The sequence below is a fragment of the Grampus griseus genome, assembly GCF_964374135.1.
Source record: "Grampus griseus genome assembly, chromosome: 13".
Lineage (NCBI taxonomy): Eukaryota > Metazoa > Chordata > Mammalia > Artiodactyla > Delphinidae > Grampus > Grampus griseus.
The window spans coordinates 67,198,534-67,218,211 of record NC_139007.1 but is presented as its reverse complement, the minus strand read 5'-3'; the positions used below and the strand labels follow the sequence as shown (position 1 = coordinate 67,218,211).

At 43.6% G+C, this 19,678-nt stretch overlaps 1 protein-coding gene across 3 annotated transcripts in view; it reads left to right on the top strand.

The window, feature by feature from the left end:
• Nucleotides 1-4,948: 4,948 nt before the first annotated feature.
• Nucleotides 4,949-19,678, top strand: part of HIVEP2 (HIVEP zinc finger 2) — a 192,673-nt gene continuing 177,943 nt past the window's right edge. Inside the window, exon 1 of one of the 3 annotated variants that reach the window (XM_082668830.1) lies at nucleotides 4,949-5,088. The gene's annotated coding sequence lies outside the window, so the exon portion shown is untranslated. Of the gene's footprint in view, nucleotides 5,089-5,397; nucleotides 5,539-19,678 lie in introns of those variants that run through there. The other 2 variants (XM_082668829.1, XM_082668828.1) reach the window with 2 other exon arrangements.

Sequence of the window (19,678 nt, the reverse complement as noted above, 5' to 3'; positions counted from 1 at the left end):
AATACTAGTTATATACCTCATAATGTTGAAGGCAGCTACTATAATTCTAAAGAAAATAGCATTTCATTCAGAGGCTGCCCAGAGTTTGAACTACATCATAGTTTCCACATCCTTTCTGATTTGGAGTGTTTCCCCAAATAGGGCCATATTATTAGAAAAAAAATTGTATGCTCATGCCAAACAGGGTCTGGCATTTTACAGATACATTTGTGTAGAGCAAGATTCCTTGCTCTGTACCCCAGGTGGCCACAAAGAAATCAAGAGGCCACGATTATTGGATGCTGAGAGGAAGAAGCGTACTTAAACTCACATAATCTGGAGGCGAGTAGAAACAGAGTTAGAACGTGGTTGTGGTGTTCAGCCACCACTTGTTCCAGGAACACATTTCGTTTAAATAAGGGAAGTATAGTCCAGTTTTGCAACGTTAATAGCTGCCAGTATCGCAAACCTTTTTTATAAATTTATCTGAGGGAATGGCATGCCAGTTAATTCATTTTGCACAGTTTTCTAGAGGTATTTCTTACAGAGATTTATATAGAATGTATAGTCATAAGGAGTCAGCCACATCATCTTGACCCACTTCCTTACTTAAAAAAATAGAGAAACCAAGGCCAAAGACTTAAGGAAACTAGTGGACACCTCCAACCCCCGATACCTAACTCCTCTTCTTTCCTTTGGGAACTTGTCTTTCCATGAGGACCACATCCCCACTCCAGGGAAAGATATGACCAATCAGATCATCCCATCACCCAGAGCTCAGTGATTGGTTTAGGTGCAAGGACTTGACTACTAAGGCTGCCTGAGCTATCTGGGAAGGTCTTTTCCTACTGGGGTTGTTAACCTAGGAAAACAATAATCTGGGACTGCTGCCACCACCCTGCAGAATGTTTGTCTGAAGAGAGAAATGAAGCAGAGAGACACAAAGAGCTGTGAGAGGAGAAATGACTGAACCAGGGTAACAGCATTTGAGCCTCAGGATCCCACTGAGTTGGAATTTAGTCCGTGAAATTCTAGTTGTGTGAGTCAGTGAAGTCCCTTTCATTAAACTAATTTGAGTTGAGGATTGAAACTTGCCAACTGAAAGAGTCCTGATTAGTAACATGGCCTTGCCTGGTTCTGGGAGCTTTAGGTACAATGGCTCCTGGTACCCAGTTCTCCTGCCTGGGTGTATCAGCTTCCGTGCTCTGTGGCAGCAGGTCTCAAGCTTTAGAATGGATAAGTGTCAACTGCATTATCTGTTAAAATGCAGATTCCTGGGCCCACAAAGGTTCAGGTTCAGTGGGATTGGGTGGCAATGGCCATAAATCTGTCCTTTGTCAAGATTTTTCCTGAATGAGAAAAGTCCTTACAGTGGCCTGGGAGGCTGTTCTATTCACTGGCTGTCACATCTGTTCCCATCACACTGTTTCTTTAAGGTCCACAAACATGCCAGGCTTGCTCCGGTCTTAGAGCTTTATCTTAGCTGGTCTCTCTACCTGAAAAGTTCTTTACTCCAGGTCTGTCCACTGCTAAATCATTTCCTTCAAGTCTTGGCAGGAATGTCACTTCTCAATGAGTCCTATTCTGACATTCCTATTTAATACAGAAACACCCCCCCCCCCACCCCACACATATCCTTTCCCCTATTTTTGTTTTTCCCTGTAATTCTTTTTATCTTCCGAAGTTCTCTACCATTTATTTCTTATGGCTATTTTCTATCCTGTTCCTCCTCCATCTCCTTTCCCCCCACTAGGATACAAGCAGAGATCTTTCATGTGTTCACTGATGTATCTTAAGTATCTTCAGCACATAGTAGGCACTCAATGCATACTTTTTGAATGAAAGTGCTGTCAGTTCGAAGCGATTTCTGACTCTGTAAAAATTCCATACTGCCATGTGGACATTAATTATTTTAATTTCTTAATATCTCATAATCCAGATTACCAGATTTCCCTTTCCTTTGAAACTGAGAAGTAATAAGAAAGACAAGTAATGAAAAGAAAGTTCCTACCTTGTTGTGATACTCCATATGGGTGCCTAGATGGGGTCAGCTATGCTCCAGCCAACCTCACTTTCCATAGATCTCCTTAGGGCTGAGTGCACAGTTTACCAATGCCAGTTTTGGTTTTGACTACAGAAGTTTTCTGGGGAGAGGAGTTTTTCTGTTACCATATTGCCCTTAAATATAAGCAACTAGACAGACATGTGTCAGCATTAGGGGCTGGAGACAGGGATGCCTTTACTTAAAGACAGTGATTCTTCCTAGCAGAGGGGATGTCACCTAGTTTACACATATTCATAAATATTTTTACTTGTGCTTCAACTCAATTCAGGCTATCTTTCTTTAGTGCTTGATGATTTTGGAACAAGGCAGTAAGAATCAAAGTTTGACTCATGACTGTCTTTAGGGGTCTTAGGTCATCAAAACTGATGTCTATTTGCTTTTTTTAAAAAAAATATTTAAACGAATTACCTAAATATCCTAATATTCACATTATACCACTTAATCTAGTCCTTTAAAATAGGCATTTAAGATTTCAACTAATATTTATTCTTGTGAAGCAAAACGCTGCTTGCTACCTTCCTTGCTCAGTTTCTGGGAGCTTGGGCAGCTGCTGCTGTGTGTGCTGAAGGGAAATTGGATTCTTAAAGAAAGTGCTTAATCTTCTCTATTAAGCAATTAAATAAAATGGGCTCTGGGAGTATGTAGCAGGTGGGTTTGGAAGTGAAAAAAATGTTCGAAAATCACGTTTTGCGTTTTAAGTGGACGTTTTAAAAATGCAATGGCGTACATTTAAGAGAAAATGATGAGGGGGGAGTTTTTATTAATTGCTTCAAGTCAAGAAAGGCTGAATATTAAAGAACTTATACAATAAAAGGAGAAGCCGCTTAAGTGGAAGTAGGCCCTGAAGTTAAATGAGATCAATCTCAAAGGACACAGTGCAGCTTATTTCAAATAGTTCAGATTTTTCTCCTTTGAAAAAAAAGTATCGATAAAAAAAATGTATCACCGGTTTATTTTGCAGAGTCGCCCTTCACGGCTATGTCGCCATTGCTCGGGCACCTCAGAAATACACTGATTATAGGTCGAAATGAAAACAAAACAAAAACGAAACCGGCAGTACTATTCTCGCAGTCATTAAAGGGGCTTTCCTTTTAATGCACTCGCTTTTAATGAAAAGGGAAAGGAATATTGATATGCCTTGACATTTGGTCCCTTTCCGCGAAATCTGAAACTTGAGACGCAAAACATTCCGCAGTTGTCGGTGAAATACCTGCCTTAAAAGCAGAACCACAGTGAATGTCTCTGGCCCGGAATTCCAGAGACTAATTTCCACCCCTCCCACGGAGTCACCTGCTCAGGGGGAACCCCGGCCAGAAATCCGGGTCGCGCCAGGTCAAATCTTGCGCGTCTCTTGTTTACTCCGCCCGGGGCAGGGCGGCGGCGCGGCCGCTGGGTGGGGAGGGCCGCTTCGGCCCGTGGCGCCCGGGCACTCGGCTCCGCTCGGCTCGGCTACTTGGGCGCCCGGCAGGGGCGGCGCGCGGTCCCCGCCCGGCCCGGAGACCACCCGGACGCGGCGCTCAGGGCGTCCGCTCGGCCCCGCGGCCCCTCACCGCGGTCCGGCCGCCGCGGCCTCCCGGGAACCTCCCCCAAGGGTGCACACGAGTCCACACAGGCAGGCTAGCGGCTCGAGGGAGCCCCGGTGTCCCCCGGGTGTCGCCGGGCCGGGGAGGAAGCCCAGCGCCCCGGCCCCACTCGCCTGGGATTCCCCCGCCCCCTGGCCCCGCTCTCCCCGCTCTGGGTGTGATTTCACTCGCGTCCCTTCGGAGGAAGGGAAGCGCGCAGGCTGGAGGCGGCTGCTCGCCCCAGGTCCCAGCGCGGCCCACCAGGAAACCGGCAGCTGCTCCCCGCGCCGCTGCCCAAGCCGATTTGAATACCCCGGCGAGGGCGGGCCGCGTTCCCCGAACGGGGTGCGCCCAGGGAGCCCTGAAGAGTGACCCCGGGGAAGGCAATGGGGGCATTTCGAGCGCGTGAAAAGTTCGTGCTTCCGCAGGGGCAAGGGAAGGGCTACTAAAACACTTTGCAAAGCTCCAGAAATGCAGCCAGGAGCTACAGTCTGATTTTGTTTTTCTTGACCGATAGCATAAATGTGAGTAGAGGCGGGGGCGAGGGAGAGGAAAGGGATCAGAGGTACCCGGACAAAATCATAAAGACAATACTAATTATTCTATAATTCCGTGTGTCTTCAAGACAGGGAACTATCATCTGGGGAATAGGGAAGATGGGGGTGGGGGGAGGAGGTTTCCACATCCCTAAAGGAAATTCTCAGGCTCCTAAAGACGCCCAAGGTTTTTTTTTTTTGCAAGACAAGTAGAGACCGGCTCTCCGGGGAGATCCCCGACCGGAGCGAGCGGGAGCGCGGCCGCGATCTTCCCGCCCGGAGCGGCCTTGGCAGGGCCTGGCCCTGCCCTCCCGGTCGCCTCCCTCCCCAGTCTCCCCGCACGCCGCTCAACCCTCTCAGTTCGCCGGCTCCAGACTGGTTTTTCTGGTTCAGCCTCCCTCCCTGGGACGCGCTGGGGGATCCGATGACGTCGCTGGCTGAGTCTCTCCCTCTTCCTCCCTCCCTCCCTCCCTCCCTCCCTCCGCCTCTCCCCCCGCCCGCCCTCGCCGCGCACTCCTCCTAGTAACTTCTGTTCGGGGAGGCGCTGCCAGGAATAACCCGGTGCGTCCACAGACCGGGAGGGGAGGCGGCCGCTGCGGCTCCCGCACGCAGACTACTGCGGCCCGGGCCTCGCGGCTCCCTCCTGAGCCCGGTGGCCCCTGCCCCGGGCCCATCTCCGTACCGTGTCAGAAAAATAAATAAAGGGAAGAGGAGCCTGGGCAGGCGGTCGGGATCGCTTCCCTCCCTCCGCGCCCGCCCTCCCTCTGTCCTTAAGGAAATGCTACCAGACACCCCCCACCAGACACGCTCAGCCTTGGCGAGGAGCGGCCGCCGCGGCAGCGAGAACAAGGGCACCAGGGGGGTTTCCTCCCCCTCCTCCTCTCCCTCCTCTTCCTCCTCCTCCTCACCGTCCTCCTCCTCCTTCTTCTCAGCGGTGACTTTCCAGGTGAGCGGCCGCCGCTGCTGCTGCGAGGATCCCCCTCGCCCGCTTGGGCTCGGGCCGCCGCGTCGCGCCCTCCTCCCGCCCCTGTCACCCGGCGGCGGCCGGGAGCTGACAGCCGTCCGAGGGGCTCGCGGCCCGGAGGCTGGCGGCCGGCGGGAGGTGGGCTGGAGGTGAGGGGGTGGAGAGGAGGCGAGCGGGGCGCCGCCGAGCGCTGTCTCTCCCCGCCGGAGGAGGGTCTCCACAGGAACATCTTCGGTGACTGTGGCACAAGTCTTGGCCAAGTTGTGTCCTGGACGTTGAAGCTCCCGGGAGCCCGGAGCAACTTGGAGGGTCTCCCGGCCAGTTAACCATATTCCTGCACGTCTCGACTTTGGGGTGCTGGGTGCAGCCTTGGGGTGCGTGGACAGACCATTCGGGCGAGCAGAGCGGCGGGAATCTAGGTTCCTCGGCTCGGTAAGTGGCCTCGGCGCGGTGTTTTTCCTGTCTCCTTTAGCATTAGGAGCTCGTTTCACTTTACACGAAATCGCCTCCGCCGGACCCCACGGCCCCTCCCGCCGCGCGCCCCCGGCTTCGGGCGGGCGTCCAGAGGGTGAGGGTCGGAGGGGGCGGGGATGGGGGAGACCTCGGGAGGGGGGTCCGGCGCGTTGGGAAATGCGGGGAATACCCTGGCCGAGGAGCTATGCAGATGAGGGGACGCTGCTTTGCGTAAGGTCCTGGGTGGGGGGAGGAGGGGGGCGGCGCGGGAGCGCTGGAGGCAGGAATGTGCCTGGTTACTAATGAGGGACGTGCACCGGCGTGCACCGCCGGGCCACCGCTGCGGCTGCCGCGGCCGCCGGCCGCCAGTCTTCAGGTAGCGGGGGAGGGGGCCGCGCGGCGCTGGCCGGGGGCGGGCGGCCGGGCGGCGCGAGGGCCGGGCCGCCGGCCTGCGGCCCAGCGTGCGCAGCGCAGGAGCCGGCTGTTGGCATTTCGGCGACTCCTTTCTCCTCGCGAGCGAGGAAGGAAGGAAGGAACGAGAGAAGGAAGGAAGCGAGGAAGGAGGGGACTGACTCGATGGAAGGTTCAGGCGGAGGCGCCCTCGGCTTGCGGGTGCACCGGCCACAGAACGGCTCCCCGCGCGGCGGGCTGCCCGGGGGCGCGCGGAGACGGGTGGGGGCGGTTTGCATGCGTGTTCCTCTGTGCGTCTGCCCGGGGACCGGGAAGGGACATGTGTGTTTGGGCTGTGCACTGTGGGGAGCTGGGTCTGCGCCTTTATGTCTGTTCCCTGAAGTGGGTGGAACGTTGGCCCGTTCCGGGAATGTTCCATGACGTGGTGCAGCCACAGGAAGGGGGTTAACGAGGGGCTCTCTGCCGCGGCGGCTCTGCCGGCTGCTATCAAAGCAGATGTGCTGCCGCTGCTCCTCCTCCTCTCTCACCTCCCTTCACCCCTCCCCCCGCCTTTCCATTCTGAGCGTCTGGTACTGGTAGGGGTGAGACAGGAAAACACTGCTGGGCGGGGGGTGGGGGTGGGGATGGGGGTGGGGATGTGTGTGTGGTGTCTGTCGTATTTGGTGGGGGAGACTCCAGATCTGCTCTGCCAGCCCAGCTGTTATCACAGATCGGTGCGCTTTTTACGCATGTGCCTCCCGTGTCCTGTCCCTCTTACATAACACATCCAGTGCAGCAGAGGACACGAGAAAATGGGACCCCAGCCCTCCAGGTCCAAACTGGGTGAGGGGATAGAAGGTCAGGAAGTGTCCCTCGGTGTTGTCCTTCAGGGACGTGGCTCCAGTGGGGGAAAAGGAGGGGGGAAGGAGGGTTTTCTTCAAGTGGCTCTTCTCTTGTCTGACTTGAAAGCATCTAAGTAAAAAGGACCGCAGGAACTAGTCCTCTCTAATGGGAAAGCTTTTACATGCTACGCCGAAGAAAAGTGGGTACTTTAACCTCGGGAGTGCAGAGAAGAGAGAGGGTCCTTAATAAAGGCACTCGGAGGAGATGGGCAATAATACGTGCGGGGTAGGGGGCAGTGGGGATGGCTTTGAGGGGACCGGAGGATTCCCCTTATAACAGATAGGTTTCGCTGGAGGGTTTAGGACACCTGTAATGGTTTAGAATTCGCACAGGAAGCGGAGTGTGCAACTGACATTGCAAAAGCCTTACTCTCTGCACAGTTACTTAGGCCTAAAATGAACATAAAAAGGCTCGTTTCCGGTACTTTCATTATAGTGGAAAATTTGAACTGATTTTTCTCCTTCCTTTTTTTTTGCCATTTTAAAAATAATTCAGTCTACTTCCAAATTAATATTGGTACCCTCCCCCATCCCCAAAGGCTAGACCTGGGTAAGTCACAAGAGAACTGTGTTTTTCTAGCATGCATCAGAGCCCTAGTCAAGGGCTATTGATTTTTCTCTTCAGTACAGTTGTTTCTTCTGTAGTGCATAATCAAGCCCAGAAATTACTTGAAATATTAATAAGATACATTTTAATTAAATTTGCAATGATCTGTCCTCCTAGAAAAAGGCAGTTTAACTTTATTAGAAACATTTCCTCTAGTGATATAGTAATATTTGGTGATATTTGTCCTTGAGGAAATCAAGTTTAAAAAAATATGTGCATATATATTATGTGTAGTATATATTATATATATTATATTCATATCACATATATATATCAGAATTTGCAAATGTCCTGTGCTTTTTCACCTTATAAGAGTGCCAAAGCAAAATTTTAACCAAGAAATTGTGTAATGAGTAGATTGGTTTTGATTTTTAGGATATAGGCCAAATAGTTTATCAAGACAGAAATGCCCTCCACGTGAGTAAAATGCATATCATTTTCATTATTCAGACAAAATTCCTGTGGAACACCAAGAAGTCATGGTACCAGATGAAAACTGTGCATTTTCATTTTGAGGTGAATGGGATTTACCAACATCACCTTAATGATAGTGTGCTTCAAGTGTCATAATCCTTTTGACCACTAGGTTTGAAATGCAGTATATTTCTTATATACAGAAAAATGTTATATTACAATGGTGAATATTTTGAAAATTGTCTGAGTTTCTTGCTTTGAACATAGGTCAGGTATAAAACAAAATCTGCTTGTTGGCGACTATATTTCTGTGATGGTGATTGTATTTTATGTGGTTGGCTTTATTAGAGACTGCTTTTATTTATGTAAGGGTATTTATGATTAAACTGATGTGAGATTGATTTGGGGACAATGTTGAGAATGGTAATATATTAATGATATTACAAATTAAGATATAAGTGATTTTTAACTGGTTAGATCCTTGTGGAGGTCTTTGGAAAAATACCATTAGAATAGATAAAACATGTCTATATTTCTCTTAAACATGGAATGTAAAAGTGAATTTACTATGTGTATATTATCACATAATGAAATCATGCTATTTGACTACATTGAAAGATTAGCCGGAAGAATCTTTTGATTGATCAGGCTCCATTTACATGAGATGTGTTTACAAATGTTCTTGTTACTATGAAACCAAAACAGAGACTACGTGTATGCAGGTGTTCCTTGTGGAATAATGGTACATGTGTCTGCTTGAGCTTTTGGCCCTTTGTCACTGTTCAAAAAATTAGGCTGAATCTTTTACGCTGATTCAGTCTAAAATGAAGAATCTTTAAGAATTTACCAGTTTTGTTTTTTGAAGCAGGACTTATTTCAACAAGCAGCAACAACAAATAACATGTACTCTATCTGTGTTGGTTTTAGATTTTTGAGTTATCAGTAATTAGCTGAAATTAATCAGAAAGCTTCAACATACGGAAAGTAGCTTTAAAGACTTATAGAAAATGTTATTTGGCGTGGAAAGTGTAATCCATTAAGATAGGGGATAATTTAATACCTGATGTGGTAATTATTATAATAAGGGGAATGTGGCTAAGATCAACTGGGTAGATGGTGGTGGATCAAACTAATCACCTATGTCTATCACAAATAAACACTGTTTTCATGTTTGGTTCATAGTCAACATCAATGGAACTCTCTGTAGGTCTATGCAGTAGACCTGTAGGTGGAGAAATGGTTTGCAATTTAAATCTCCACCTGACAATTACAATTTAAATCTCCACCTGACAATTACAGTGATATGCTTCTGGTTAATGTATTTATATATGAATTCATTGTGAATCCATATTTTGGCTAAAACTTGGTGGTATTGCACCTTTTTAAGTGATATTATAAAAAGGAGCAGAGGCGGTTTTCTAACTCAACTCAGTGGACTTCAGATTTCATAAGGAACTTCAGACCATGTGTGTGGCTTTGCTGTAACCACAGGGGCAGAGCCTTCATTAATCTTGAGTAAAACTATAGTGAATGTTCCAGTGAGTCTTCTCAAAGTTTGAAGTTGTGGGTGAACACAGAAGATGGAGGGAAAATGGGAAAACTTTATGAAAACAAGATTGTGCTTATTTGAAGCAAATTTTGTAAGTGATGTAATTTTCTGTTCCTGATATTTGATCACAATCAAAAGCATTGCTTTCTATATACTATTTATGGCAACTCTAACAAAAAGGAGGTTATAAATCAGTATTTGTAGCTATGAGATGGCTCTAAATAATTTGGAAAAAATATTTCAGCATTTTGTCTATTCCTGTGGAGCAACACCCAGGTCTTTGTTTACAAGGAGCGGACACAGCTTACTTGGTCTGTGCAATCTTTGGTTTCTCTGAGGTGGATCATGGCTACTAGCATGAAGTTAGATATAGGACTATACCGTCTTAAACACTGCATTTCGAATAGAATCAGAACTGCTTGATATTTTGTGTCACTATTGTCCTGGGCCAAATAATGTGCTGCTAATCTTGACATATAGTCCCATTACCCATCATGTGGGGTATTAACTGTGATGTGTGATCTATCCCACAAGTGTCCATAATGTTAGATTTCCTAACAGTTACAAATTTGGAGTCTGACCATTTGACATATTTGAAGAAAGTGCTTTGGAGAGAAACGATGGAAATGATGTTTGTGTGCCTTAAGACAATTCTGGGCAGAAAGCAGGTAGGGTTTGACCTACCCCTTCGGTCACAAGATGGCTGGATGTAAGGTCAGGAAGTACTCAGGGATGTCCAGCATTTTTGACTTGTCACTTCTAATCTTAGCCCTTTCTTCAGAGTATTATGACAGGTGCCCTCGTTGTCTTGATCAATGCAATTTATTTGTCCATTCATTCAACCAGTATTTACTATGGGTCAGGCCTTGTGCTAGACACCAAAGGTATAATGATGACCCAGACCAGAAAAAGAGCTTGTAATCTAGTGGGGCTGACAGATAGTAATCATGAGGTTTGTTATAAGTACTATGGAAGAAATGTAAAGGAGTGTATAACAAGGGGTCTACCACCCCTGTCTGGGAGTGAGGAAGAGGTCTCTCTGAGGAGGTGATGTTTGGGCTGAGACTGCAGGATAAATAAGAGAAGAAAAAGGTAGGTGGGGAGAGGGAGCAAATTGTACAAAGAAGAAACGATGCAAATGCGCTGAGGTTGGGGGATATACAGTGTTTTGAGGAGTTGAAAGCAAGCCAGTGGGGCTGGAGGGCACATAACAAGAGAGGTAATGCAAGGTGAGGCCAGAGCATGTGGGCATGTTGACCACATGAATCATTATCTAACTTGGCATAAATGGAGACTGTCCTTGGCACATCAGGGCAGGTGATGACCCTACTCTTAGCCATGTTAGAGACTGATCATTGGAGAGGGAATTTGGGGGGCAGGGCCTAGAAGCTGGAGGAGGCTTATGTATAGCATGTGTCTTTTCACAATGCTTCCACATAAATGACCTCCCTGGAAATTTGTTATGATTTTATGTGCTGACATTAGTTTGAGGGGTTTAGTTGTATAATTATTTGCAGATAATTTTTTTTAGGAATAAATAATTTGTTTTAAAAAGTAATTATTTGGGGCTCCAGTTAACCAAATTGGCCAGCATCATTGATTCAGTTAATGAATAACTGCAAATTCAAAAGTCTCTCCAAGGTCACTGTGTGAAGTAACCGATTAGTCTTTAGAGCCCTGCATGAGCTGGATCCGTATGATTCTAAATAGCTACTAAAACAGTCAATTCCCCAGATAATTTGTCTACATTTTTGCAAATATCAGAAAGTTTAGAGAAATTTGGATGTGATTTTTTTTACTTTCCATATGATGAGGAATCAGTGTAATACATACAAAAGAGTATGAAGGCAAAGAATAGAAAAAAAGAGGTTCTTGAAATACAGCATTCCTTTATGCAGCCTTGGACTAATATTCCATTTTGTCAGCTGTATCATTTAACTATTTTCTCCCTGTTTTAAAATTTATATAATGTAGAAAATTCTATTTAGGTGGCAGAAAGGGTATGTAGTAATCCCAAGCCTGAGCTGTGGAGTCATACTGGGCGTCAGAATGAGTAACTGACAGAATAAAAGGACAAAGATCCCTGACCGCAAGAATTTTACAGTCTAGAGAAGGCGTATGGCTTCTAAGTAAATTTTATTAAAACTTACTAGTGATTTTATTTGAACTAATTACAGAGTCACAGAAAGTTATAAAAGTACTACAGACATAGGTCCTATGTACTCTTCACTTGGTTTTTTTCCCAGTGGCTGCCTTCTAGAATGAGAGTATTATACCAAAGCAAAGAAATTGATATTGTTATATGGCATGTGTATACTCCTATGTCTTGTTACCACAGGTATAGATTCAGGTAGCTACCCTGCTATCAAGAAACAGAACTAAAAGATGTTCCTTGTGCTGCCTTGAGGAGGTGTGGATATAGATCATACCCATCTCCTTTCTCCCCACCATCCCTAAATCTAGACAATAATTAATTTGTTCTCCATCTGTGTAATTTCTTCACATTAATAATGTTAAATAAATGGAATCATATAGCTACAGCAAAAAAACAAACAAAAAACCCAAAAAACAAGTGAATGCAGTGTATAAATGAAGGCATATTTTTTTCCAACAAGAAAGATTAGAAAATCTTTATGGGAAGATGTGATTTTTTTGATTGGGGGCCTTTGAAAGTTGAGTAGAATTTCAGTGAGCAAAAAGGGAAGGGAGAGGGGCTTCCCTGGTGGCGCAGTGGTTGAGAGTCCACCTGCCGATGCAGTGGACGCGGGTTCGTGCCCCGGTCCGGGAGGATCCCACATGCCTCGGAGCGGCTGGGCCCGTGAGCCATGGCCGCTGAGCCTGCGCGTCCGGAGCCTGTGCTCCGCAACGGGAGAGGCCACAACAGTGAGAGGCCCACGTACTGCAAAAATAAAAAAAAAGGGAAGGGAGGGCCCCAGCATAATTTGATCTGGAGTCGTGGGGAATAGTTAAAGTTACGGGAGGGAAAGAACAAGGTGAGCCTGGGAGGGCATATTGGTTCCAGATCCTGTGAGGCTGTATAGCCCTCCTAAGAAAGCTGGATTTCACTTAAGGTTTTTGAGCAGAAGAGTGTTGCTATAATATGTATGTTTTAGAAAGATTATAAGGGTATAGGGGATACTGCAACTAAGACCCGGCGCAGCCAAATAAATAAATAAATAATTTTAAAAAAGGGTATGTGAGTTGGATATCTTGGTAGCTAAGAGGCAGTAAAATTCCTGTAACGCCCAAAAGAGAAGTAACTACTCTCTTACTTCTACTTGGTAGTAGATTGATACTACTGCCTAGCAATAGGAATTCTTTCATCCTGTTAATGGACATATTTAAAGCACCTTATAAAATAGTAACAAGAGTGATTAAAATATTTTGATAAACATGGCCAAATAGATATGGCAGATTGTCACTCTGAACGAAATTTTAAGTACAGTGCTGCATTACAAGTACAGTGCTACTACAAAACTTTTTACTCCAGAAAACACTCATAAATATAATAGTGAAAGCTGACCATCAAACACCAACTTATAAAAATGGTTATACTTAGAATTACAAGGTATTTGTGTTTTTAGGTATAAATATTTAAGAAATGAAGAGATGATTCATTTCATGGTTCATTAGAATGCTGCTTTTTATTTGATACCCAATTGTACCTAACACACGACAATACTGGACAGATAGCCTACTGCAGTGGATTTGAAAAGCAGTGTTTTTTTGACAAAGATTTATTTGGTGGTTTCGTTTTCTCTGAAAAAGAAAGCAGGAGCTCACTGAAGCTCTTATTATTTGCATTGTGGCAGATTCACTTAATTTCAGAAGCTTAACAAATAGATGGGACTTTTGAAACTAGGCAGTAGGTAAATGTAGACACAGCCTCATTTGTATTTGCTTGGGGATCTGTAGGCATGCATGTGTGTATGGGCACGTGTGTGCACATGAACACACACATATACTAATCTTAGAAAAGCATATGTATTCCGTGAGAAAGAAAATTTTGATACGTAAAATACAGCATAGTAATTCTCATCCTCATAGTCGCAGGGAGTATTTCTTTTAAAATGGAGATTAGGTCTAATTCCATAAAAAGAAGATGATAGGAAAGGTAATTTAAATTGGAAGCAGCTTTGTTCACTAAAATGCTACATTCATTTGAAACAGGTTTTATTTCTTTTGGAAGCCAGACAACTAGTTTAATAGTGTACATATGAAACACTAATTGGGCTTGTTAATTGGATGCAATTAAACTGAGGTTATTTTATACTGCTTAATTGTCTGACAGTGACATGCGTTGCCATGCCTGTGTAATGTGAGGCAAAAATGGGGGGGGTATAGTGGGAGTGGGGGGCGGAGGACGTAAGGCCTAGTTGTGTCTTTGCAATTAACTTTCCGTCAAAACTTGGAAACAGGTCGTTTTAAACTCTCTGGACTTGACTTGGAAATGGAAAGGATGGGAACAGATGGCCTCTAGAGCCTCTTCCAACTCATATTTTATCAGTTTATAAATTCTACTTTGTAGTTATAGAGAATGCAGTGTCATTATATTCAGTGATTATGGTATTACAAGGATGAACTAAACACTTAAAAAAATCACCACAGTGCCAATTTAGCAAATCCGTTAGAAGGAAAGGAATTTAGGCTTGAAGAGCACTTAGTCTGTGCAGGCTTCAGACCAGGCACTCTCCAGTAACAAACCCGAGAAGGTTTGTTGCCATATTCATGGTTACACTTAAGGAAAGGGAGACTCAGAAAAGTTAAGTGGTTTTTGCAAGGACACTCTGATAGTTGGTGGTGAAGCAGGATTTGAACTCAGGGCCATTTGGTTCCAGAAACGTTTGGTCTTTTCACCATTCCATGCAGCATAAGCAATTGTTTACACATCAAAATTATTTCAAAAATTAAAAAAATCGTCAACGATTTTATCCCTTAGCACAATGTTCTCCACAACAGTTTATGCACATCTGCCAGTGGGAAACGCAGGTAGCCCTAGGGGTTAAGAGCCTGGTTTGAAGTCACACAGAACTGGGTGAATTCCAGCTCCATGACCAGCTGGGGGAATTTATGAAGGTCGGTTACCTTTCCGAGGTTACAAAATGAGGATGATAGTATCTGTTTAAGGGCCATTGTGAAATTTTTATGAGAATGTGTATACCAATCTCAATGAGCACACAGTAAACATTTGATACCTGGTAGCTATGATTACTATTAAGAAAAGGTGAGATCAAAAGAAATGACAATAAAAGACTTACATTTGATTGAAATGGTTTAAGAAATGAAGTCAGAAGGCACTTGTTTTTCAATAGTTAACAAATGCAAATAGCAATTAAAGTTCGGGGTGTTTTTCCTTTAGCTCAGCCAGTGCTACACTAGTGAAGTGAACTAAATTCTCTGGTTCTCTGTGGATCATCCTTCTGGAGTTTTTGGTCTAAAAATAGGCTTTGAGGCTGGAATTACCCAACTTGAACTTCTACGTAAATTGCAAGAGCCAGAGAATCAGTATTTACCCCTGGGGCCTTGGGCTTTCTTAGGAGACCAGCTAAACTGTTCATGGGACTGCTGACTTTTATTGTTTGTTTTTTTAAACATCTTTATTGGAGTATAATTGCTTTACAATGGTGTGTTAGCTTCTGCTTTATAACAAAGTGGATCAGCTATACATACACATATGTCCCCATATCTGTTCCCTCTTGCATCTCCCTCCCTCCCTATCCCACCCCTCTAGGTGGTCACAAAGCACCAGCTGATCTCCCTGTGCTATGCGGCTGCTTCCCCCTAGCTATCGATTTTACATTTGGTAGTGTATATGTGGGACTGCTGACTTTTAAACAAACACTTATTAATTCAACAAAAACTTATTAAGCACCTACTCTGGAAAAAGTGCTATTCTAGATACTGGGGATTCATCAATGAACAAAATAGTGAAAAAAAAAATTCCCTGTCCTCATGGCGTTTACATTCTAGTGGACTAATTTAGAAACTTTTTATGGCATATTCAGCCACTGTACTACTTTCTAGTGTTTTTAGGAATTTCTACTTTTTAATTGGGTCTCTCAACCCAAATAACAGTTATAGAAGCATTGCAAAATCTTACTAAATCAATAATGAAAATATCCCATTTATTATATATATATATTTTTTTTTCTTAGTAAGGTAGTTTTTGAAGAGGTACTGTTTTTATATGACTAAATATTATAGCATTAGTTTTTCTGGTTTTTTGTATTTTGGCTGTGCCGCACGGCTTGTGGGATCTTAGTTCCCCTATCAGGAATTGAACCTGGGCCCTCAGCAGTGAGAGCACGGAGTCCTAACCACTGGACTGCCAGGGAATTCCCCATAGCATTAATTTTTTTTAAAAAGTTCCTCTTTATGGTTCAGCATTTCCCCTCTTCATACCTGTAGAATCAGGTCCTGGCTATTTTTTTATGGGGAGGAAAAAAAGATGGTTTACAAATGACACATATTGTAAAATGCATTGCTAAGCTTGCTAAAGTGAAGCGATGACCACAAATTATATTTGGAATGTATATTTTTAATCTTATTTAAATGAATTTTTCAGTTTTTAACTGATAATTTTTGTTATAAAATTTCTAGTGGGTTAGGATGGTTTACACTTTTACAAAAGTGTGGTAAACACAGTGCGTGGTATGCAGTAGGCACACAATAGATGTTTGGTGAATGCTTAAAGTCATAATTCTCAAGAAGCTTACTGTCTACATGGTGAGAAAAGACATTTGACCCAGTGTAAGAGAAGGGGTCATCAGAACCACACAGGGCATGAAGTCCTGCTCTCCCACACACCCAGTCCATCAGTCTGCTCACCCTTAACTGCTTCTTCGGTTTTGTAAAGAAGTTCTCCAGGAAACAGCTGCCTCACCGATCCACGCTGCGATCACAGACACTTCTTGAAGCCATAGTCAGCGCCTCCTTGGGCTCTGCACTTCCCGTTTTGTTTTTATAGCCAGGGCACAGATGGAGTCATCTTGAGGTATTTTTTTCCTACAGTTGGACAGAGAAGTTTAGAGTTGAACTGGGATTCTTCTGTACAGGACAGTTTTCTTTGGATGTCTTTTGTTCAGGGTGCTCTGAAAAGGAAAGCAGTGTGAGGATGGTCATTGCTCAGGAGGGTGGGGTGTGAGGAAGAGTTGTTTCTTGGTGGGCCTGCTTGGATGAATTAGCAGAAAAGAGAGAGTACTGTATATATTCCTTTCCTCCTTTGAAGACGCTTGCCCTATGGAGGCAGAGAAAAATGAAGAAGCAAAGGCTGGGGGTGAATCTTTTCCTCTCATTTGAAGCTAGTGATGAAATCTGGCGTTGCAACTCAGTAGTGGCCCATGGGACAATCCTGATGGCTGGCCCTGAGACTTTATGGACAGGTCATGGGAAGTTCAGCTTCTCATTATGCAAGGAACAATTATCAAACTTTATTCTTCTTTTTTCTCCTGATGCTTACATTTTGAATAATCCCCATTTCTCTAAGCAAGGGAAAAATCCAGAGTTAGAAACATTGAATTAATTCTCTTTGGGAGAAATAGAGATTTTGGGGGGTAAAATGGGGATTTCAAATATCTCTTGTGCCCGCATCGAGAGGGTGTGCTCATCAGCGCCCACGCCAGGGGTGCAGAGGACACCAGAATGGCTGATGGGAAACCCTGATCCCCACTAGTCTATTGCTTGCCTCATTATTGATTTTCAGAATGATTCAGGCCAAGTGACTGTACCTCTGTTATATTTCACTGTTTCTTCATCTGTAAAAAATGAAGCATTGTTTATAGCACTGCCCTGCCTCCTGGGAACAGAGCAGGGTAACAGGAGAGAACTGGAACTATTTTTAGGATGTGAAGCAACACTGAGTTTTGAGAATAATTCAATTGTTGAAAAAAATCTGATGCACAGCAATACATTTGTGACAAGGGTTAGTAGAGTGTTCTTGAGATAATTGACTACTACTGATGCAGTTTATCACAGGCATATGTAACTGTTTTCAGAAAGATCATGGTCAGTAGCTCCATAGCTTGCTGTAATATCCCAGATGCATCTAAATTTTGCGTAGGTCACTAATGCACATGTGTAAAAATTTCGAGATAGTTATACCCATGTGAAGCAAAAGAAAAGGAATCCAAAGACATTTGTTTTTGAATTTGTAATCTGTTTACTTCTTCAGATGACCTCAGTAATATTTACGATGAACTTGTTGCCCAAATTTAATCAAGTATAGCTTTTAAAATGGGCCAAGTGGCTGAGAATATTCAAAATGACCTTTAAAAATAAATCACCTGACAGTGTAGAATATAGCAAATAATGGGATGCTGTGTGGAGATTAGATTTTTAAATGGATAAACTCCAAATTCGTTCGGTCATCAGTTGACTTTTGTCCATGTTTGGTGAGAATTTACTAATGTTAAACCTAATAGTGTCTGAAAATAGGTATGATGGATATTAATAGCTGATCTGGAAAAAATTTTACATTCTAGCTAATAATCTCAGGAACTTATATTGTGAAGACATTGTCCTCATAATTTGTCTTTCTTTTCCTATATTCTTTTGGGTTATATAGAATGGGAACAATGAGAAGTAAATAGAAGACATTTTGAAATTAATAACAAAGTTTTCCTGGCTTTGAAGCTTGCTGTGATTATTGTAACCTTTCTTATAGCTGTAAAAGCAGTCAGTGTCTAACAGTATATTTAACATTTGTCATCTCCTTTAAGCCAACTGGTTTTGGTTTTAAGTTTCATAAAAAATTTTTATAATATGCCACAAAATTGTGTAAATCAGACTACTGTTCTTATGTCTGACATGTAAGTATTTCTGAAAAATGAGGCAATGAGACGGGTAGGCATGGGGAAATGGGATTTTGAGACTCTTTTGGAATATGCAAGTGGCCTCCGTCCTTATTCAATGGAACCTCTCCTTGTGCTTTTTTCCAGACAGGTCAGATCTTGGTTTTGAACAGGCTGCATCTTCAGTATCAGTTTAGTGTTTTGTGGGAAATTTTACCTCTTCCTGTCACTCTGATACAATGTGTGGTACTGCAGTGATGACTTATTTAGGGCATCCCTTAAAGTGCCTAATTTGAATTATGCTGGTTAATTTCCTTAAGGGTAGGATCTGATGTATTGATTTGCCAAGTGGTGACAGGACACTTTGCAATGTGAAGTCTTCCATAGCATTTCAGGATTAGAGAAAACCATCATTAAATCCCCAACTGAGCAAGGAGAAATCACTCAGGACAAATCACCAAGGACTGCCTGCATTTGGTCTCTGCTTACACACCTCTTCCTTTCTTAGGGAGGCCTTTTCCACTCTTGGACACTTCAATTTATCAGCAGTTGAGCCCTCTGCCGCTCTCCAGAGCAAGTTTGCTTATCAACTTGCATGACAATCTTACCATTATTTAAAGATAGCGATCATGTTCACCGTAAGTATTCTTTTCTCCAGGCTAAATATCCCTAACTGCTTCAGCTAGACCTCTTACTATGTAGTTTTCATTTTTATTTTATTAATTTCTTTAGGGATCAGGCTATTCATTTCTGGAATTTACTCCAGGCTATTTTTTTTTTTTATGAATCCTCAAAAAGAATTACTTATCTTCAGTTACTCTTCAGAATATATCCTCTTGCCAACTGGCTTAGAAACGTTTTACAGAAAAGGCCTAGACATGTTTGCTGAGACTTACAACTGGAACAGAGCAGGAATGTCTAATAATATAATACAAACCTATTTTAACATATATAATTTTGGAGGTCCTGGCACGTGTAAGATATATGGGAATATGAAATAAAGTATAAATAGAGTATAAAATATAAAGAAGAGTGTTTCACTATTCTCATCATCAAAACTTTTTTTTAATAAACTAAACTTAAATAATAATTAAGGCGAGCTTGGTCAGTGAAGGCAGGTTATAAGCAGAGGGGTTTTTAACAAGCGGTTCCCTTACCTGCTGTTCTTTAAGACAAGCTCAACAATTTCTGGTAATCACCAGTTTCTCTTAACCCTATGGGGCACGGTTTCAAACTGTTTACACCTGTGAGACTATCACTACAATCAAGATAGTGAACATAATCCTCACTGCCAGAAGCTTTCTTCTGCCCCTGTGTGTCATCATCAAAACTTTGACAATTTACTACATTGAGGGAAAGAACTATGCAAAGGAAGCCATAATTAAAAGAAGCAGGTTAAGTACCACAAGGGAGGCATGTATGAAGTATTAAGGTGCAAAATCACCCTTGGCTGGGGATATCCAGAGAG